This window comes from Oryctolagus cuniculus, chromosome 15, assembly GCF_051225735.1.
Source record: "Oryctolagus cuniculus isolate XC-2025 breed Fujian yellow rabbit chromosome 15, ASM5122573v1, whole genome shotgun sequence".
Lineage (NCBI taxonomy): Eukaryota > Metazoa > Chordata > Mammalia > Lagomorpha > Leporidae > Oryctolagus > Oryctolagus cuniculus.
The window spans coordinates 10,034,997-10,057,459 of NC_142881.1; positions in this window are offsets into that span (position 1 = coordinate 10,034,997).

The following is a 22,463-nucleotide window of genomic DNA, read 5'->3' on the forward strand; positions in this document are numbered from 1 at the left end:
AGGGGCACTGGGATGGGGCAGGGTGGTCTGGGGCACACAGGAGCCTCCACCGTGCTGGGGAGAAAGCAGCCCAGCAGAACCAAACTGTTCATCAGTAACAAAAGTTGGCAGCGGTGGTGTGTACTGTGGGGTGTGTGTGTGTGTGTGTGTGTGTGTTTAACCACTTTCTAAAGGAGAAAAAACAGGAATCAGAACTCTCTGTATCTCTGCCTCAAAAAATTCAATAAAAAATGTTGAAGCGGGGGATGGGATTTGGTCTAGTGGTCAAGCGGCTGGTTACGGGGCGCATGGGAGCACCTGAGTTCAATCCCCAGCTCCAGCTCCTGACTCCAGCTCCCTGCTAACACTGACCCTGGAGGCAGCAGGTGGCTGCTTAAGTAGTTGTGTTCTCACCACCCATGCTGCAGAGCTGGACTGCTTTCCCGGCGACCTCTGGGCATCGTGGCATTTGGGGGAGTGAACCAGCAGGTGGGAGATCAGAGAGCACACAGCATCTTCACGTCTGAGAAACCACATCTCGTCCTTCAAGAAGGCAGGTCGACACATCCTCCAGGCACCTTCAGGACATCCTCAGAGAGAGCTAAGGGCTCACTCTGTAGCTACAGCATCCGAGGGGATACCAGGAGCTTTGCCAAGTCAAGATTCGCAAGTCACAGTTGCTGAAACCAAGTCAATGGCTGCCTTAATTCGGCTTCTTATGGGATGAATGGAATACAAACTAAAAAGCCAAATTCTAAGGTCTTTCGGTTCTACTGTGGTTTCGAAGGCACGTTCAGGCCTGGTATCAATACAGCCACTGCCCCCACGAGCAGGCACGAGCTTTGGCAAACTCGCTTTCTGTGGAGATGCTGGGACACTCTCCAGTCAGCGCTGAGAACTGCAAATGGAGCTCAGAGCTGGGCTTTCATCACCTTTAAAGAGATCAAACTCCAGCATTCATGGCAGCAACTACAAACAACTCATTGTCTTCATACACCTCCGCCTGCCTTTAAACACTCGCTATCTTTACCACGTTGTGGCATGTCCTCAGGCCTGTTTTTACCCTTTGGGAAAACTTCTCGGTTCGCAAGTTGCTACCTTAAATGACGCAGACAGCGACATTCCAGGGTTCCCGTCACTTAACTAGGAAGTAACTCCAGGAACAGACTACAAGCTGGCCAGAAACCGTGCCTCCAGGCAGGATCCTGGCACACCTGACATAAGAAGCCCACAGCAGGGCTGGGCGGCTGCTGAGCTATGAGGCTGTGCAGACAGGTGGGGTCTTCTGTTCAGAGAGCTGGGGAGGGAGGACAGCCAAGAAAAGCAATGGAACTGGGGCTGAGGGTGCCCACTGGTCACAGTCATCTCCTTGTGTCGCCTAAAGACCCCATCACTGCCACCGGCCTTCCCCTCTGCACAAAGGCACCACTGTTGCTGTGCACCTTGCCTGGGCTCCAGGCTCAGGACTTAGGGGAGAAAATACATAGTCCACGTTGATATACTGGATCAAGGTTGGCATCTGTTAACACTCCTCAGAAGACCATGACTAAGGCAATGGTGGTCTTCAAATAATTTAACTGCCTGCCAGAGCAAGTCCACTGCTACTTGAAGGAAGGCAACCAACTCTAGATGCTTGTCACAGTAAAATTTACAGTGTCCAGCACATAACTGGAAATCACTATATTTGCCAAGAGATTAAAAAAGTAATTTATAACAAGAAGAAAAATTAAGCCATAGAAACAGAGACCCAGAACATAAATACTCAGTTATATTTTTGTCTCTTACCCAAATCTCTCACCTCATAATTAGCAGTTAATTTTACCTCTGTCAGACTCCCTGAATATGAAGCTGCTCATGTTTATTTCCCATCTGATATGCTTGACATCCAATTAACTAAATATTTTCAAAAAGCCTTCTGAGGCCACCTGACAGCCTCTTCTTCGGAAGAGCCAAGGCTGTGCTCGCTTGGGTGAGACGACGAGAAGCGGCTCACCACGGCACACGAGGTGATAAATACCAGATGGATTCCTTCCAGGGCGTCGATGTGCCCTGCTCTTTTTCAGCCCCTCGGGGCTTTGTAAAAGCATCCCCCAGCCTGCTTCCTTACCCCACACCTATTATGATTTTAAAGTAAAACAATGAGAAAACCACACAGCAAATATTAACAAGCTCCCAGAAGGTGGAAGCAGGGATATGTACAAGTGAGAAGATTTGGATGGTGCTTTGGTTTTCATTATTATCATTGGGGAATTATGCCAAGTTATTTCCGTTTCTTTAATGAACACATTAAAGAAGTGACCCAATATTCAGTGACTATTAGATTTTCCTAATAGCTCCGGAGCAGAGCTTGAAGAATCCGGCCTTCGCTGTGTCCACAGAACTCAGAGCGCCAAGAACAGGTGGGAGGAGACTGTTTTCCATCGGAACTTCTAAGTGATAGTTTGGAAGCTTACGTTCAGCTTCATGAAGGATGTTGTCAGCATGCACACGCACACGTAGTTCTTTGCGTGTGGAGTCGGGCAGCAAACAAATCTCCAACTGCAGGAAGGGTGCTATTTACTTGCAAAATGTGCTGAGGCTCATTGAGCTGCAGGACCACAGAATGGCTCCAAATGTTATTGTGTTGCAGGTCCCAGGGTTTAACTGGCTTCCACATGGCCTCTTACTCATGTCACTGTGTGGGCGGCAGTGTTCTGGCCAACAACCGCCACGCACAATTGGGGATTGAGCGACTTTCAGAACCATCTCCCTAGGCTCTGAGAGCTTTCCAGAGCTGGCGCACAGGCTGCATTCGCATGCTAATTAGAAGGGCAGCTCAAGTTATTTCCTAGATAATGAGAGGAAATGTCTATGATTTAGCTCCTACCTACTACTGTTCCCCCTGAGGGTTTGGAGGGAAGTAATCGCCTTCTCATTACCGCAAAGCCCTAACTTAATGTGTGTTTCCTTGCTGCTACCACAGTTTTCTCCTTCCAGAACCCTCGGTAAGTCCAGGAGCTATTTGTCCCCAAGTGGCTCCAGCTTCTTTTAGGTACTGTGTTAAGACCACTGCTTGATTTTCAAGTCAAATATGAAGCACAGGATCTCAGGAGACAGCTAGGCCAACGTTTTCCCCCGTATTTGAATTCCCTTGTCAGTCTGTCGTGTATGTGTTTGGTCTCTCCTGGGAGCTCCAGACTGGGAGCTCCCTCTGTCCCTGGGAAGTCCATTTCTCTTTTAAGAAAGTGCACAAATGCAACTAAAGGCTCTCTCCTACTGACTGATTCGAATCCTTCCTTCGGCCATGCAAGAAACAAGTCTACTCAGTTTCCAAATATAACTTCCGATGTGTGCTGCTCTCCTCCAACTCCACAACTACTTCCCAGGCCCTGACAACCCCCAAAGGTCCTCTCCCTTGGCCAACAATATGCAGTACAATTCTGACCCTCCTGGTGTCTTTGTCTTTTTTATTCCTGTCCATTCTTCCTTTCCTCCTTTTTCCATCCCTTCTTCCTCCCTCCCCCCCACCTTTCTTCCTTCTCTTATTCCACTCTCCCTGCCTTCCTCCTTCCCTCCCTCACTCCCTCCATTGCTTTTGATTTAAAACCTTCGCCATTTGCTGAATAACACCAAGCATGCCTCTACATCTCCCTCGGATCTCTTTGGAAGTTCTAGACTCAAATATGCTCCTAGCAACCACTGCTTTATTGAGCCATAAAAAAAAGACTCTTGGGTCCTATTTACCTAAGGAATCACAGTGAAAGGCTTTGCTTGTTTTTCCCAGAATGTTGACATCTACCAGGGCCAAACCTCGCCTTTCCATGCATGGCACTTCTGCTTTCTTCTGAGTACAAAGTGGAGCTGAAGTCAAGAGAATCACTTGGTTCAATTCAGACAAGCAGCTTTCTGGTCTAACGCCATAGCCAATGCAAGAAAGCATCTTTCGGCCCGCGGCTCACTAGGCTAATCCTCCACCTGCGGCACTGGCACCCTGGGTTCTAGTCCTGGTCGGGGCGTCGGATTCTGTCCCGGTTGCTCCTCTTCCAGTCCAGCTCTCTGCTGTGGCCTGGGAGTGCAGTGGAGGATGGACCAAGTGCTTGGGCCCTGCACCCCATGGGAGATCAGGATAAGCACCTGGCTCCTAGCTTCTGATCGGCGCAGCGGCCACTTGGGAGGTGAACCAACAGAAAAGGAAGACCTTTCTCTCTGTCTCTCTCTCTCTCACTGTCTACTCTGCCTGTCAAAAAAAAAAAAAAAAAAGGAAAGCACCTTTCATTACCACGAGGCTTTCTGACTCATGTCCTAAGCCTCAACCTCATCATGGAATGTGCAGACATGGCTTCAAGTGCGCACCAAGCCTAGCGACCTCTTTGCTTTCTTTTTATAAACAAACAGAGGTCTGGCTTAAGAGAGACATCTTGGGGGAGGGGCTAGTTAATTACCACAACGACTCCTCATGCAAAATGACATTGCAAGTGTAAAAATAATTTGCAAATGGTATTTAAAGTTAATGTTTGTGATATTGATGGTGCACCAACCCACTTTTTTCTTATTCCTGTGGGAAACAAAGCACTAAGACCACATTCTCCCCTCAGATCACATCAAAGTAAGAGTGGATTTCAATGGACATATATTTATTTATATACAGATAGTTGGAGAAATTGGAGAGCCATATCCCTACATTTTCCAAAATGACATAATGAACATCAATAACAGGGTGAAACCATGGCTCGGAGCCATCAGGCAGAAACCGCAGTTGGAGCCCAGCTGCGCGTACACAGCACTCCGGCTGATGAAGGAAGACCGTGGAATTCAAACCAGTGTGCCAGGTGCTTTGCATTCAGCCTGCTTCCCCCGAGACAGGAAAACGGCGTGCTAATGGGGGAGAACGTTGAGCAACACCAAGTTCCACTTTGCAGCTTCCAAACATTAGCTGGACAAATGGAGTGCCACAGCTGCCTTGAGGGCCGAAGGCGAGCAACGGAACAGAAGCAAACGGAGCTGGCACGAAAGAACTGCCAGACTCACACAGACTCCACTGAAGAGGACAAAGACCAAGGAGAATGGGGGAAGTGAGCGGCACCTCTGTTTCAGGACCTGGAGCCCCTGTGCTGGCCCTTGCTGGCAACAGTGTCTGTTGTGTTCAGTTGCATGGGATGTCACATCCAAACCTCCCGAAGAAGCCAAGGGAATGCACTGGCTCAAGTAGCTGAAAATCAGAACGCTGCCACCCACACAGTGACATGCTCAGGGCAGGCCTGGTTTCCGGCACAGCGAGGGGCAGAACCCACGTGCTGCCCGTAGTTCACCACCCCATCTATCAGCGTCTGTATGTGACTCCACCCCCAAGCAGATGCCCCTCGTCTGCTGGCAAGATGGCCACTGCCACCGTCCCAGGTTCCCATCCCACCCTCACACCCTCGCAGCAACCATGGCCGAACGAGAACTCTTCCAAAGCAGTGCCAGCAGAAGTTCTGGAACCGTCCGTCATTGATGGGTCTGCTGGGGGCCACATGTCCATCAGCGGTCAACGGGATGTGATAATCTGGTTGGCCATGCAAGGTCATGTGCTCGCCTCTGACGCCGAGGGCCTGGGGTCACCCCTCATTTGCCACTTGGAAAGAGGGAAGAATGAGGTGGTCTCCAAGAGGAGTTGAATTCTATGAGGGGAAAAGGATGGAGGATAGTAAACAGGTAAGCAGCTCGGGTTAGCAAAAGTGACTGGAGGGCTGGGGGCAGGGCTTATGGCCGACAAGGAACGCCAAGTACAGCGCAAGGTGGTGGCTTTGTTTATCAGCACTGAGGGTCTCAGACGAGCCCACACAATCTGAGGGCTGTGCTCCTGCTCCCTCCCCCTAGACCACGGCCACTGCTGGGACGCTGGCTCCCACGCTGGTCTTGTCGGAGAGAAAAAAGGACGAGGTTATCAAGGACAACCCCACATGAATTTTTCCTCCTCGGCAGTCAGTCAGAGGTTCCGATGGCTGATGATGCTTAAAATATAGCAGATTGTGGCCGGCGCCGCGGCTCACTAGGCTAATCCTCCACCTTGCAGTGTCGGCACACTGGGTTCTAGTCCCGGTCGGGGCGCCAGATTCTGTCCCGGTTGCCCCTCTTCCAGGCAGTGCAGTGGAGGATGGCCCACATCCTTGGGCCCTGCACCCCATGGGAGACCAGGAGAAGCACCTGGCTCCTGCCATCGGATCAGCGTGGTGTGCCGGCCACAGGGCCACAGCGTGCCGGCCGTGGCGGCCATTGGAGGGTGAACCAATGGCAAAAGGAAGACCTTTCTCTCTGTCTCTCTCTCTCACTGTCCACTCTGCCTGTCAAAAAATAAAAATAATATGTAGCAGATTGTGATTGCTAGTAATTCTTCTTTTTTAAATATTTGTTTATTTGAAAGGCAGAGTTACAGAGAGGCAAAGGGAGAGAGAGAGAGAGAGAGAGAGAGAGAGAGAGTTCTTCCATCCACTGGCTCACTCCCCAGATGGCCACAACTGCTGGAGCTGCGCCAACCCGAAGCTTGGAGAGCCAGAAGCTTCCTCTGGGTCTTCCCATGCGGGTGCAGGGGCCCAAGGACTTGGGCCATCTTCTACTGCTTTCCTAGGCCATAGCAGAGAGCTGGATCGGAAATGGTACAGGCGGGACTTGAATTGGCGCCCATATGGGAAGCCGGTGCCGCAGGCAGAGGCTTAGCCCACTGTTGCACAGCGCCGGCCCCTGTAATTATTCTGATAATTTGTATACTTTCACGTTTCCTTTGCTCTTCATGGCAAAACCATTGTTTCAACTCATTCCTTAGGGAGTAACCTTCTAACATGGACATGTAAAGTTGTCGACACCTCCCTGAGGTTCTCTGTTCTATAGGAAGTGGAGGATCGTCATTCCCGAGCGTGTGAATTATGCTGGTGCCTCTCTATGTGAATTATTTCTGGTTCTCTCTATGTCGACAATGAGCTGAGGTCCTTCTGAAGTCAGGGAGCAGACAGGAGGCCTGTGGCTGGCGAGTTCATCTGCGAGGCCACGGAACAGCAGTGGTATCTCTGCTGTCTCTGGTGGTCCCTCCTGCTGATGCCTAGCAATTCCCTCTTGGAGTAGGAGTTTTCATGAAACGAGACCTCACCCCAGGATGGTTCCAACTGACAGGAGAATGTGTGGTGATGTGCAGAAAGCAAACCAGTGTCAAGTGGAAGAGACCAGGCCTGGCCGGCACTGTCAAAGCGCCCTTTGAACCTTCACACCCTGTTCCCTCTACTTTTAGCCCAGCTGTTCACTCCACACATGCCTGACGACAGATACCAGGGCGGGACTGAGTAGAAGAGAAAAGGAGAACATAGAACTGTTTCCCATCAGCACAGACGCAGCTGGCTGGACTCCCAGGCTTTCACGGGTACCGTCTCCTGGGAGCCCTGCCGCCAGCCTGTGGGTCAGGCAGGGCAGGTGTCATGGCCATCTCATGGATGACAAGATGACGTTTGTCCAGGGTCACACAGCCACTGGGGACCCATTGCACAGTGCTGCTTGTGGAATCCTTCTCCAGGGTAAAGGATCAGATGTCCACCCCACAGATTCTGCCTGGTACACACCCGGGACAGCTACCCCTCCTGCCTTCCCACTGTTTCACACCGCTCGATCCCAAACTCTAGGCTGATTGGGGGCCAGCGCCACTCATCTCGTTTGATTCCTTGGCAAGGAGCCAACGGGTCCTTGAATATGCCAGTCTCCACAGGGACCCAGAGTTTATGCAAGTGAAAGGCTTGATGAAGGAGACATCAGCCACCTTGTAGCAAATTCTTTTCTTTCTTTTATTTTTTGAGAGTCAATCTTGTTTTTAAAGATTTATTCACTTACTTGAAAGTCAGAATTACAGAGAAGGAGAGGCAAAGGCAGAGAGAGAGACAGATAGATCTCCCATGCACTGATTCACTCTCCCAGATGGCTGCAAGCCAGGAGCCAGAAGCTTCTTCCTGGACTCCCAGGTGGGCGTAGGGGCTAAAGGACTTCAATCACCTTCCACTGCTTTCCCAGGCACATTAGCAAGTGTTAGACCCTCGGAGTGAGAATGCTAATGCGTCGAGAGGCACACCCCAAAGACTCAGAGTCCAGACCAGCTGATGCAAAAGCAAGAGGATTTATTCGGCATCTGCGCAGACGGGCCTCCTGAACTCCGGAGTCCAGAGAGCGCCCCCAGCACAAAGCCACGTGGTTTATATAGCCGCAGCGACCAATCAAAAGCACTATAGTGTCCATGCACACAGCAGTCCAGTCCGTGAGCTGATCATGTGAAAGGCATGCGTCTTTTATCCAGTCAGCTACGGGATCACATGGGAGGCCATGCACACAGCAGTCCAATCTGTGAGCTGATCATGTGAAAGGCATGCGTCCTCTATCCAATCAGCTACGGGATCACATGGGAGGCATGCACCTCGTCGCCATTTTGTTGTTTACTTCTTTAGTAGTTCCTTTCCCTGCCAGCGTCATCTTGTTCACCCTGAGGGGGGACGACGTCTCGCTCCCTTTGTTCCCCTGGAGGAAGAGCAGCGTCCGCTTCCCACACCGTTATTTGAGTATTAGGAGGTATACAAACTGGGTTAGGTCTTAGCACAGCCAGGCGCAAGTGTCGCAGCTAGCTAAGCATAGGGTCCCTTATTTTATAGCTGCACCTAATTTTAGCTTTGGGGGAAAAAGTTTAGGGCTGTAATTTTAAACTTTAATTTTTATTTGGGGCAAAGGTGACTTCTTGTTTTTAATGGTATTGGCTTAGGTCACTCCATCTTGGTTTGATTTTTAAGGTTCTTCACAGGGAGCTGGATTGGAAGTGGAGCATCCAGGACTTGAACTGGCACCCATATGGGATGCCGGTGCAGCAGACGGTGCCAGCCCCATAGCAAATTCTTTTCTGTGAGTCAGATGAACTGTCTTTGTTTCAGCATCTTCTCCACTTCCCTCCTTTTATTTATCAGACACCTGCTCTGCAGGGTGAACTCCATCCCCCCTGGAGAGCCAGTGTTCCGAAGCAGAAGACGCATTTGTGAGCTGTGCCAAGAATGCTGCTGGCGACACAACCTAGACCCTGCCCTGTCTTCTCCCTGACATAGTTCATGGAAAACTCCATTCAAAAGGGAGTTCACTTTGATGAAAAAAAGTTCTAAAATCCATGCATGCTGTTTTTCATCATATTCATTCCATGAACTCAGATGGCTGGTTGGTCTCTGACCTCCAGATCAGCCTCTTAAAAGTCTTAAGGCACTCGGCCAGTGCCGCGGCTCACTAGGCTAATCTTCCGCCTTGTGGCGCCAGTACCCCGGGTTCTAGTCCCGGTTGGGGCACCGGGTACCAGTCCTGGTTGTTCCTCTTCCAGTCCAGCTCTCTGCTGTGGCCCGGGAGAGCAGTGGAGGATGGCCCAAGTGCTTGGGCCCTGCACCCGCCAGGAGGAAGCACCTGGCTCCTGGCTGCGGATCGGCACAGCACCAGCCATGGCGGCCACTTGGGGAGTAAACCAACAGAAGGAAGACCTTGCTCTCTGCCTCTCTCTCTCACTGTCTAACTCTTCCTGTCAAAAAAAAAAAAAAAAAAAAAAAAAAAAAAAAAAAAAGAAAAGAAAAGAAAAAAGAAAAAGAAATTCTTAAGACACTGTCTCATCAGGGCAAGTCCTAATCATGACTTCTATGCACTGTCAGTCAATGTAGAGAAGGGGAGGGACTAAGGCTACGTGAGTCCCACATCCTCCCGCTCTAGTGGAGCTGTCCTGAACTTCAGAAGCCAGCTTGCTCAGAGCATCGCGGTGGGGGGCTGTGAACAGTCCCTTTCTCCGAGACTGGTCAGTAAGAAACAATAAAACAGTAAAAGCTCAGATGTCGCAGGTACTTGACAGGTGTCAAGCATTTTTCTTACACACTGATTCACGGGTTTCCTGCAGTGAGTACTGGCATCATCATCACTTTATAGGTGAACAAACAGAGAATAAGAGAACCCAGGTAGCTTGTACCAGGCCATAAGGTACAGCTGGGATAAAAATCCGCGGCAGTAGATCTGTTTGTACTAAGATCTGAATAATTCTAGGGCTATCCCTCTGATCCACTCAGACAGACTTTTTCAACCCAAACATGGACCTGCAGGACAAGTTTTCATGGGGAATAAGTGGTAAAAACCTGACGAGCGGCAGGCAGCGCCCATGGGCTGCATTTCACACACACCTTCCATCTGGCCTGAGTGCATGCGGCTATTACAGGCTTAAGTGGGCAAGATCTGCGAAGCTACGTCATTTCCTTTAAATCAAACTAGAGGACCCTAATCCCCTCCCCAGTGCCACTGCCCTGACAAGGAATTCCAGCTCAGTGAACTGGGGGCTTCTGGGGCCCTATAGGGAGGAGGACATGTTGGGAGCCCTCATGGTTCTCACTGCCACCACTGTACTCAGTGCCTGGACTCAGGTGGTTCCTTAGAGGGTGGAGGTCCTGCTCCCTTCTTGCAATCCTTGCATCTGTCAACCTTTGCTGAGGCTGGGGACCCGAGAGGATGAGGCCCTTCTTGTGGTGGAATGAGAAGGCTATGCCAAGATGGCCGCTGGCAAGTGAGCGTTGGTTACTCAGGAATGGTTTCGGAACCCGCCTGGCAAAGGAGCCTGCCCGGCAACAGGCTGTGATTGGTTAGGGCATAAACTGCCCCTTGACCGGATTGGCTGCCTCAGCTATATAAGCTGCAGTACCAACTGAAATAAATGAGTCTGTGGGCTGCTTGCTTCTGGCCTGCTTTCACCCAACTCCCGGGGTCTGTGTGGTGACTCCGCACCTCTTGCCCCCACTATGCTCCTCCTCTCAGAACGAATCCACAGCAACACCCACTCCCAGGCAGGAAGCTCTCGTCCTCTATCAGAGCTCACTGTCCCCTCCACAGGTGTAGGCATCTGCTTCATTCTCTGATGTCAGCACTTGACGCAAGCTTTGTGCCGCTTCTGCCCTTTTCATGCCCCCAAAACTCCCCCTCTGCTCCGGCCCCCTGCAGACCTCGGGGCATCTGCAGCAGCAGCTTCTGCTTGCCACACCTTCTGCCCTCCTGCCGGACCCTCAGCCAAGGCCCTGAGGCTCAGGGACCCAGAGGACAGGAGAGCACAGGCCTCCAGTCCTTTGATTTTCCATCAGCAGCAAAGACAGAGCCTGACCTTACAGAGCTGACAGACCAGTCCCCCAGCCTGCCCTCCCCAGGCCAGCGCTCCGCACTGCTCATCCATCGTTAGCAGGCAGTGGGAAACAGACATGTGTGGGAAGGTGACTATAAGGGTTCCAAAAGTCTTTCCCACTGAAGCGACTCAGTTGAGGCCCCTCCCGCTGGTCCTGGGGGAATGGAACAGCCTTGCCCACTCCCAGGGGCTTCGGGTCCCAGTCCTTTGTTCTGCAGAGGGACTCGGATGAAGTTCTAGCACAGCCCGGCAGACAGGGACACTGAGACACCGAGATGCACAGCATCCGCACCTGTCACACAGGGAGACAGGACAGGAAGACAGACACTGAGACACAGATACGACATGACAGGGAGAGAGAAATGCACACAGAAGTCACCGACACGCAGTGACGGCGTCACCAGAGAGAAAACAGCAAGAGCCAGAGCACAGCAGAGCTGAACTGTAACTGAAATCTTCTGTCTGTCATTCCCCAAACGTAACTGATTTCCAATTAAAGTAACAGCTGCATCTCGTAGGTCCCTAAGGGGGCAATTGCACTGCACACCTGCTCCAGGGCAGCTGGCCACTTGGAGTAATACATTTGCTCTCCACTGCCTCCCCCTCTTTCCAGACACTTCTTTGCATGCACTTGGTGTTTTGAATTTGCCCTCCTGGATTTTCTCGTGTTGGTGTAAACATTTCTATGGTCTCTCTTTTTTGGCCATTTTAGCAAGTATTTCCTGATAAATTGTTATTTATTTATGTGGGAGACAGAGAGACAGAGACAGACAGACAGAGCTCCCACCTGTTGGTTCACTCTCCAAATGCCCACAGTGGCTGTGGCTGGGCTACGGCTGAAGCCAGGAGCCAGGAACTCAATCCAGGTCTCCCACGTCGGTGGCAGGGACCCAACTACTTGAGCCATCACTGTGGTCTCCCAGGTTCCACACTGGCAGGAAGCTGAGATGGGAAGCAGAGCTGAGACTTGAACCCAGGCACTTCTATGTGGGAGGTAAGAATCCTACCTAGTATCTTAACTGTTCAAATGCCCAACCCTGTGAGTATGTTTTAATCAATAGGAATTTGTAAATCAAATTGGGATAAAGTATATCAGAGGAGAACGGAGTGAGGCCCTGGCTTTATACGTGAGTGTAACGGGAGGCTCAACTGGGTTGAGATAAGCAGCTTTGTTAAGTCACCTCCTTCAAGGGGTCTGAGGTCAGTGCATGTCATTGTGATTATCTTTGTTCTGCTTTTCTCTCCACATCCCAAAAGAGGCAGCTCTGAACTTCCTGAAACACATCAGGAGAACAAGAATTCCATGTCCTGTACGACGGACACTCAGATTTTATTTGCAGATTCTATTTTATGCCAGAAGGCCCTTGGGCCCCTGTGGCAGAAGCCCAATGACACGGCACCGGGAGGCCCCATGCTCTCAGCTGCGCCTTGGTGAGGGGGCCTAGGCTGGACGAGCCAATCATGTGGGGATAAGATCAGGACGGGGCTCTCCAGCTCAGAGCTGGGCCCTCCTACATAGAAGTGCCTGGGTTCAAGTCTCAACTCTGCTTCCCATCTCAGCTTCCTGCCAGTGCAGAACCTGGGAGACCACAGTGATGGCTCAAGTAGTTGGGTCCCTGCCACCCACGTGGGAGACCTGGATTCAGTTCATGGCTCCTGGCGTCAGCCCTAGCCCAGCCACAGCCGCTATGGGCATTTGGAGAGTGAACCAACAGGTGGGAGCTCTGTCTGTCTGTCTCTGTCTCTCCTCCCCTGGAGGAGGGGGCCGTGAGTGAGACAGCGGGGATCCCTGCCCGCGAGGGAGGGCAGAAAGGAAAAATACCTATGGGGTCTCCTGGGATTGCCCTAACAAGGAACCACAGGCGGGGTGGCCCAGACAACACTCACAGTCCCACAGTCCCACAGTCTCACCAGAGCTGGACGCCGAGACACAGGTGTCAGCAGGGTGGGCTCCTTCCGGGGGCTGTGGGGAGCTGCTCTGGGCCCCTCTCCATGGCTTGTGGATGCCACCTTCACAGCACCCCCCACCGCCATACGTGGCCAGGGCCACATCTCCTCACGAGGCTGTCACTGACACGGGGTGAGGGCCCATGCTGATGACCTCGTGTTCACGTGACTACCTCCAGACAGGCTCTGTGTCCAAGCAAGGTCACACTCTGAGGCACCAGAGTTAAAGACCTCAACCTGTGAACTCGTGGAAGGGACACGATTCAGCCCACAAGAATACGTGAACATCCTTCCGCCCTTCGTCACCAGGGAAATGCAAACGGAAACCACAAGGAGGTATTTTCTGACCGCAGTTAGGAAGGCAGTTATCAAAGACAAGATGTTGGCTGGCGCCATGGCTCACTTGGCTAATCCTCTGCCTGTGGCACCGGCACCCCGGGTTCTAGTCCCGGTTGGGGCACCGGGTACCAGTCCTGGTTGTTCCTCTTCCAGTCCAGCTCTCTGCTGTGGCCCGGGAGGGCAGTGGAAGATGGCCCAAGTGCTTGGGTCCCTGCACCCGCATGGGAAACTGGGAGGAAGTACTCGGCTCCTGGCTTCGGATCGCCGTAGCGTGCTGGCCGTAGCAGCCATGAGGGGCGTGAACCAATGGAAGGAAGACCTTTCTCTCTGTCTCTCTCTCTCACTGTCTATAACTCTCCCTCTCTGTCTCTGTCTCTCTCTGTCTCTCTCTCTCTCTCTCACTGTCTAACTCTGCCTGGCAAAAAATAAAAAAATAAAATAAAAAAGACAAGACGTTACAGATGCTGGTGAGGATGTGCGGGGGTGGGGGGGCGCCTGAGACCCCGTTGGCTGGGATGTAAATTAGCCACTATAGAGAACAGTATGGAGTCTCCTCTAAAGGCTAAACATAGACCTTCCATGAGACTCAGCCGTCCCACTGCAGGCTGTGCATCCAAAGGAAATGAAGGCAGTGCATCCAAGAGATCCCCACACTCCCAGGGTCACTGCAGCCCTATTCCCACCAGCTGGGCCCTAATCAGCGTAGCTGTCATCAGTGGATGCGTGGAGAAGGAAAAGGTCTCGTGTTTACACCAGGGACTGCTACCCAGCCATAAGAGGATGGAAATCCCGTCATTTGAAGCAACACGATGACACTGGAGGACACTATGCTGGAGAAGTCAGCCAGGCACAGACAAATGCCGTGCGCTGTTTCTTACACAAGGAAGCCCAAGGAGACAAGACAATCTGAGCTTAGAACACCGATTACTAAAGGCTGGGAAGGGGGAAGAGGGGGACAGGCGGAGGTTGGATTGTGGGCACCAACACAGACACACGGATAGAGAGAAGGACTCAGTTACAGCATCTGTAGATCAGCGTGGCGACCACAGCTCACACTAACCTCTCCGACACTTTGCAAAGAACCGGGAGACAGGCGCTAAAGGCTCCAACACAAAGAAACGACGACAGCTGGAATGCTAGTCTCTGTGACGTAGAACACCCTCACCCATGTGGTGAGATCTCACACCACAGCGCCGGCATCCTATGCATATAGGCGCCGGTTCAAGTCCCGGCTGCTCCACTTCTGATCCAGCTCTCTGCTATGGCCTGGGCAAGAGTGGAAGATGGCCCAAGTCCCTGGGCCCCTGCACCGGCATGGGAGACCTGGAAGAAGCTCCTGGCTTCTGGCTTTGGACAGGCTCAGCTCCAGCCATTGCAGACATTTAGGGAATAAACCAGTGAATGAAAGACTTTTCTCTCTGTCTCTCCCTCTGTCTGTTTGTAGCTCTACCTCTCAAATAAATAAAATCTTTTTTAAAAATTCACAGAGAATGGAGTTAGAAATGTTTCTTTGGGTTCAAAGAAATCTTTGCAATACAAGTATATGGGAGAACTAAAAAACAATCATGGGAAAATGTTTTTATGAAAAATTACATGTGGACTTCAAGTGGTTTTTGCCTCAAAATAAATTTGTTTTAATTCCATTTTCCATTAACATTTTGAAGTATTCATGTGTAATTATTACTTGCTTATAAAAATGTTGAGAAAAGGATTCATGAATAATATACTGTGTGGGTGGCATAAAGTGGCTAAATAGGCAAATAGGACAGAAAAACATAATGTGTGCTGCAGTAGAGGTTTGGGGACACATGTGGAGAAGCCAGCACAGCAAGTGACACTCTGAGGAGGCGGCATCTATGCAGAGATGACAGGAGACAAGCAGCCAGGCAAGGGAGAATGCCCAGGCCAAGGGCATGGAGCCCAGACATGAGAAAGCACTGGGCCAGTTCAAGGAGCAGAAAGGAGGCCAACATAAGCAGAGCAGGGGGACCAAACGGAACAGGCAATGATGTGGATGGATCCCCAGAGCAGAAGGAAGTCACAACTGAAGACCACACATACGGAATGAAGGCAGTTATATGAATTTTAGCAAAGGCAGAGCACCAACAGGAGAAAGCTGATCCATGGGTGGGAGGAGGGGCTGGGACAAGGGACTGCTCTACGTGTAACAGTGGCAGTAGCCACACAATCACAAAAATGACCAAAGTTCACAAGACTGTATGCTAATTGTCCTTTAAAATTCTTGTTGGGGGCCAGCATTGTGGTGTAGCAGGTAAAGTTGCTGCCTGAAACACTGGTATCCCATATGGGTGTCAGTTCATGTCCCACTGCTCCACTTCCCATCTAGCTCCCCGCTAATGCACCTGGGAAGGAAGTGGAGGAGCACCCAAGTGCTTAGGCCCTGCACTCACATGGGAGATCCAGATGAAGTTCCTGGCTTTGGCCTGACCCACCCCAGCTGTTGTGGCCATTGGACAGAGAACCAGCAGATGGAAGATCTCTCTCACTCTGTGTCTCTCCTTCTCTCTCTCTGTAACTCTGTTTTTCAAATAAATAAAAATTTTTTGTTTATTTATCTTCGTTTTATTTGAAAGACAGAGAAACAGAAAGAGAGATTTGGATCTTCCATCTGCTGGCTCACTCCCCAGACGCTTGCAACAGCCAGGGCTGAGCTAGGCTGAAGCCAGGAGCCTGGAACTCAGTCTGGGTCTCTCACGTGAGTGGCAGGGACCCAAGTACCTGAGCCATAAGGTCTGCCTCCCAGGAAGTGCATCAGCAGGAAGCTGGATTGGAAGTAGCTAGGGAGTGAACCAGGCACTGCAGTATGGGATGGGGTGTCCCAGGTGGCGACAACCACTGTGCCATATGCTTGTCCTAACTGTCTCATCTGATCAGCTTACACTGTATACAGGCATTGACATATTGCGCTGTGCCGCACAAAAACATACAACTACTTCACGTTAATCAAAAGGTTTTTTTTTTAAAGTTCACTGAAAATAGGTGCCATTTGTTCTACGTGATCGGTATCTCAATAAAAAGGAGGCCACATACACTGGCATTGTGCACTTTGTCTCCTGAGTAGAGAATGGGCCACAGGGTCAGAGGTGGGGTGGCACTAACAGGCAGGAAGTGCTGCCACCATGTACCCAAATGAGGGTGCAGTGGAGGGCAGGGCAGGGAGCTCCCTGGGGGTCTCCCGGGAGGTAGGGCCGTGAGAGGCTGCCAATGGGACAGAGGGAATCAGAACAAGGAGCAGTCAGGGGAGGCTCTAGCATTCAGGTATAATGGATGAGCTGATAACCACTCCCACTGCACACAATGCACTGTGAGAGCAGTGCCAGCATTTCCCATGATCCCTCCCTCCAGGGCAGAGCACGACCTGGGAACTGCCCCCCTAAAACTGCTCCTCTCCATGGCTCCGTCAGGGTGATGGGAGGCAGACGCCGTGGCCCCCAAACCACAGGAGCCTGAGGAGTGTGCACCCCACACCCCTAGTCCTCCCCAGCTGCTCATTCAGTAGCTCCCGGGAGGGGGCAGCACTGGGACTGGCACCCTGAGAACTCTACTGGGAGAAACGCCACAGTGGGAAGAATGGAACCACGGGACCCCCACTTGACACCCCCTGTCATCCAGGCCTCATCACCGCCCCCCCATACTCCCCACCATACCCCTTCACACCACACACCTGTCACGTCACGGGGATCAAACACAGGTGCTACCTTAGCCTGAAGCCACTGGGCTGGGGACATTGAATTTCTGATTCCACACATCAGGGGATCAGATACGCACATCAGGAATTCTAGTCACCTGCCGGGGACACGCACGCTACCTGCAGAGCCACAGATTCACCAGGAGGTGGGCTCCAGCCAAGGGAGCTGCCTGAAGGGGGCCGGAGCTGGGGCTGCAGCCACACCGCTCAGGGCAGCCGCATGAGTCAGGCTGCCAGCTGCAAGTCCCCGTCCCTGGCTGGGAGTGTGCTGAGGCCACAGCAGAGAAGCCCCCAAGGCCGCCTGCCCGTCGCTGGGGAGATGCTGTGGCTCCGCCCACTGTACCTGGGCTCCTCCCCGCTGCTCCCCGTGGAACACTGAGCAGAACTCAGGAGCCTGGTGGAGCTACAGGACTTCAGCCTGAGACACAGTGCAGCTTCCTTGTTCCAAACCACTCCTGTGTCGCCCTTGTCCTGTGGCTCCTGATGGTGTAGCACTGAGCCCTGCAGGCCCTCGGGGTCAGGCAGTGTCCCCGGGCATGGATGCCCGCCCACCCTAAGGAGGTCCCCCACCCTCAGTGAGCACAGGCCCTGGCTTTGGGTTCAGTTTTCTCTTGTGAGCTCTCAGCAGTGAGCCGTGACTTCAAGGATCCCTTTTGCGCTCCATGTATAGCTGGAGACCCCAGCCAGGGTAACCAGCTAAGGCCCAGATCCATCTGTTTCAGGCTGGGGCAGGCCCTGGAGGACGTGGCTCATTGCTCCAGGAAGAGCTAGAAAACCGCAAACCTTCCGGTTACCAAGGATGTGTGTGTCTGCACGTGCACACATGTATACATGCCTGCATACACACGTGTGCAAGGAGGTATCTGACTCCCCCTTTTCAGTAAGGCTGGGCTCACCTTTCCTGAGGTCCCCTTCCACAGAAGCCAGCCCTGCCCCCTCTGCACACTCGTTACCCTCCCCAGCGCCAAGTCAGCCACCTGCACACAGGTTTCCATGTGAACCAGAACTCTGGGCAATCACTAAAAGGCTCGCACGCCCTCGAGCCTTCCCGTGCGTTTTCCTCATTTCATGCTTTCCCCTGAGAAGCCAAGCACCGGGTTCAGGAGGCTCTGCTCCTTTGGCTGGCAGAGGTGCGCTGCTCCTCATCCTCCAGGGGCCTCTCCTTCCTGCACCCCCAAAGCTGTTCTTCCTGCCCCCAGCTGGGGTCTGCAGCAGCATCTGACTTAACGGTGGGCACCTCTCAGAGAGAGCAATTCTAGGACAAACCAACACAACAGATTTTATGGTCATAATAATAATTCAGCCTTCTTAGCATGGAAACCTGCACTCTGTAACGGCGCAAATTACACCACTTCCTACTGGCAGCAGGGGTGGCTGGAGGGCAGGTTACAAATTAGTTGGGGCTTCAATATTGGATTAGGATGCTGGTGAAATTCTCTGCTTGCAGTAGAAAGCCTCCTTAGGGGTACTACAGACCAAGGTCATGTCCTCCCCAAGTTCATGTGCACATCCACAGCCCAGTGGGATGGTGCTGGGTACGAGGTGGGGGCCTTTGGGAGGCGGGCTTACGAAACATGGCCCTAATGAACCGGGTTAGTGTGCTTACAAAAGGAGCCCTGGACAGCTCCCTGGCCCCTTGCATGACAGGAGCACACAGGGAAAGATGGCAACCTATAAACCACAAGCAGGCACCTTGAGTTTGCACTTCCTGGCCTCTAAGACTGTGAGAAAGAAAACTGTGCTATGCATGAACCACCCAGGGAAGGATCCTCCATGACAGCAGTTCAGACAGACCATGGCCAGGGAGATCTGTAACGCCAGGGCGCTCGTTCTATCCATGCCGCATTCACCCCAGGGGTTCTGCAATAAGTATAACCTGCATGGCCTGGGAGCTTACATTCCCCATCACTGAATTGCCCAATAAGGTTGGTATTCTGGCCATTTTGCAGATGTAGACACTGAGGCTCATGAGTTGGAGCCATCTGCCCACGCGTACAGGGCAGAGCTATTAGCAGGGCTTCCTGGCCCCATTGAAGTGTTCCTCACCCCACCCCACCCCCCGCACACTACCCTACAGTGGGAGGCACCTACTGGGGACCGCGCACCAGCACTGTGGGCGTGGAGAAAAGCAGGGGTGAGCATTGGTGTGTGGGGTCCCCAGGGATTCTGTGGCCACGGACCGTGTCAGTCCAGGGAGCGTCCCAGGGAAAAGCAGGACAAAGGCCACCAGCTGGGGGCCAGCACTGAGTCAGCCACCCCCGGCGTAGGCTGTGTGACGGCCGCTCCTCGCCATGGGGAGCGCTCGCCGCTCCTGGGCATTTGGACAAACCCCAGCATCAGAGCAAGCTCTGGGGCACATGGACTGTTCTATACTAGGATGGCTACAGCCACGAGAGAGCAGTCGCCATCCGACACGTTAACAGCTCTGCTCGACCAAAGCAGGCACGCACTCTCCCCATGCGAGAGGCGCCGTAACCCCTTTCCCATCAGAGCTGTATAATGGCCAGGCTAATCCTCCGCCTGCAGCATTGGCACCCCGGTTCTATCCCAGTTGGGGCACCGGTTCTGTCCCAGTTGTTCCTCTTCCAGTCTAGCTCTCTGCTGTGGCCAGGGAGTGCAGTGGAGGATGGCCCAAGTGCTTGGGCCCTGCACCCACATGGGAGACCAGGAGAAGCACCTGGCTCCTGGCTTTGGATTGGCGCAGCGCACTGGCTGCAATGCACTGGCCATAGCAGCCACTTGGGGGGTGAACCGATGGAAAGAGGAAGACCTTTCTCTCTCTCTCTCTCTCACTGTCTAACTCTGCCTGTCAAAAAAAAAAAAAAAAAAAAAAAAAAAAAAAAAAAAAGCTGCATAAACACATCTACGTGGGGAAAACACTCCCCAAGGAGGCACCACTTGTCGGATTTCATGCTGAAGTTGGTATTTTGCCTTTAAGAATTCAGGAGAGCACTGGGTGCTTTTTGTGTGTTTGGAAGCAGGACAGAGAGCAAAGCCGCACTGAGGCCTTTCTTGTGGGAGCTGCCAGAGCAGGGTGGGTGGCTCACGGATCAGTCAAGACTCTGGGAACCTTGCAGTTCTGATCAAGACCTGCCAGGAGTTCTCTGAGGTCTCCCGCCAGGGTCTGAGGGACGGCTGCATTAGCCTCTGGGAGTTCAGCTTCGAAAGCTGGGCCTGACACAGTATCCGCTGTATCAGCCCCTCCACGTCCCGGGAGCTGGGCCTGGCGGCGCCGTGTTCCGTGGGTTCCTGGGTGTCAGCCCCTCCGCGTGCCGGGAGCTGGGCCTGGCGGCGCCATGCTGTGGGTTCCTGGGTGTCAGCCCCTCCGCGTGCCGGGAGCTGGGCCTGGCGGCGCCATGCTGTGGGTTCCTGGGTGTCAGCCCCTCTGCGTCCCGGGAGCTGGGCCCGAGACTGAAGTGCTTCCTTAGCAGTTGCCTCTGCTGTAAGCAACAGAAAGCAACCACAGCAGAGAATTGAAGACAAACCCGCAGGCATCGCAGGGGCTGGGCAGCCCACAGGACTGAAGGAAGAGCCGAGGGACTGGCAAGGAGGCAGGGAAGGGGCCTGGGGTCACCAGGGGCTTGCACTCGTCAAGGCAGCTCAGCTCTGCTCCGATTCCCAGGGCAGAGACCAAGACTGGCTCCCTTGAGTCACGTGTCTCCCCGAGCAGGCATGGGGCTGAGTAGGGGCCAGCCACTGCCCCTCTGACCGCACCCTGCGTGGGGGGGATTCTTTCCGGGGACAGAGAGAACCTGTTCGAGTGCAGTCAGCTCCAGACGCCAGCGGGACGCGGATAACTACGGACAGGACTCTGGGACCCTGTGCTGGGAAGCATGGAACTCGTCACTGGTGATACAGCCGAGGGAGGTGCGGGAACGGCGAGCTCCAGCAAGGACGGTGTCTCGGAGCAGGCAGAACCGGGGGCAAGAATGTGCCAGAACCTTCTAGAGTGTTGGGATATGCCCAAATAAGCCCCATGGCTGGGGCTGGGAGAGCCCTTGAGGAGAAGGGCAGTGCGGCAAGGTTCCATGGACTGGTAGCAGAGCCAGGAGTTTTGCTCAAATGTGAACCCAGCAGGAAGCCCCGTGACCCCTAAGGGAGCCGGCAGGCAGCTCTGTGCTGCACCTGCTGTGTTTTAACTAAGGTGAGGCCGCCGCTGCCGCCTGTCAACCCAAAGCCACCTCAACCTTTCTCCCAGCCAGGCAGGACCCACCTCTGCCCAGGGAGACGGGAATGCTGGGACCGCATTCTTCCAAGCCCCCTTCCTTCGAGAGTGGCCACGGAATAGAGTCCTAGCCAATGCAGGGAGAGTTTTTTCAGGAATGAGAGACTCACAGCTAGTGCTATGGATCCTCTCTTCCTGCCCTTGAGCACAGCTGGGTGAGGGCGTGACACTTGGGGGCACAGCAGCCACCTTGTCGCCCTGGAAGAGGGGTAGCCCTGGCAAACTGAACATGGGAAGGGTCGGGGTCTTCGAGACCGCCTAGCTCCTGTGTCTGCTTATTTATAACATGAACCACCCTGACCCGTCCGGGTCACATGGCTTTCGGTCGGACAGTGGTTTTTAGCACCACCAGGGCAGCAGCCGCCTGAGCAGTTTCACAGGATTCCTGGCGTCTTCGGAAGGATCGGAAGCTCTGGCATCCCTGGGCTGCCTGGCCCAGCACCTCCTCCCCGGGCGGTGTGCTCTCGAGCTCTGCACAGTCCCTACGCTTCCTTGTGCCTCGGTCACGCACTCCGTTCCTAGCCCCTAGGGGGGTGACCTTGACCTTGCGAGCAGGGACTCGAGCAGCTGGGCAGTGCAGGGAGGAAAGCCTCCAGTCCACAGCTCCCTTGGGGGCTCTGACTACTGACCTCGTGGGGAACCCGCTTCTTGCCAGACGGCCGGGATCAGTCACCCCTCACACCCCAGCACACGGGGCTGAGGAACAAACCCCCGCATCGGTAGCCATTTTATTGGTTCATTACAATGTTACATTTCCTTCACAGTAATCGAGCATGAAATTAAAACATATGGATCCACAAACCCCCCTGCCACCCATGGACTGCCTGACGCTGCCACGGCCCCGAGGGCTCCAGCCATCAGCTTCATGTTATTTCACCCGTTGTAATTTTAATTACACTTTAATCAAAGCTTTCACATGGCCTGCCTTAGGCCTGTCAATGCAGTTATCAGCATTAACGACATCCAGTTCGTTGTTACTTTGTGGGGTCACTCTTGAAGATTTGTCTGTAGATGTAAGGACTTTTTTTTTTATTTTAGGATTTATATAAACGTACACTTCGTGGTCCATGATTTTAAGTCCTCATTCAGAGAAGTGCAACCATTTG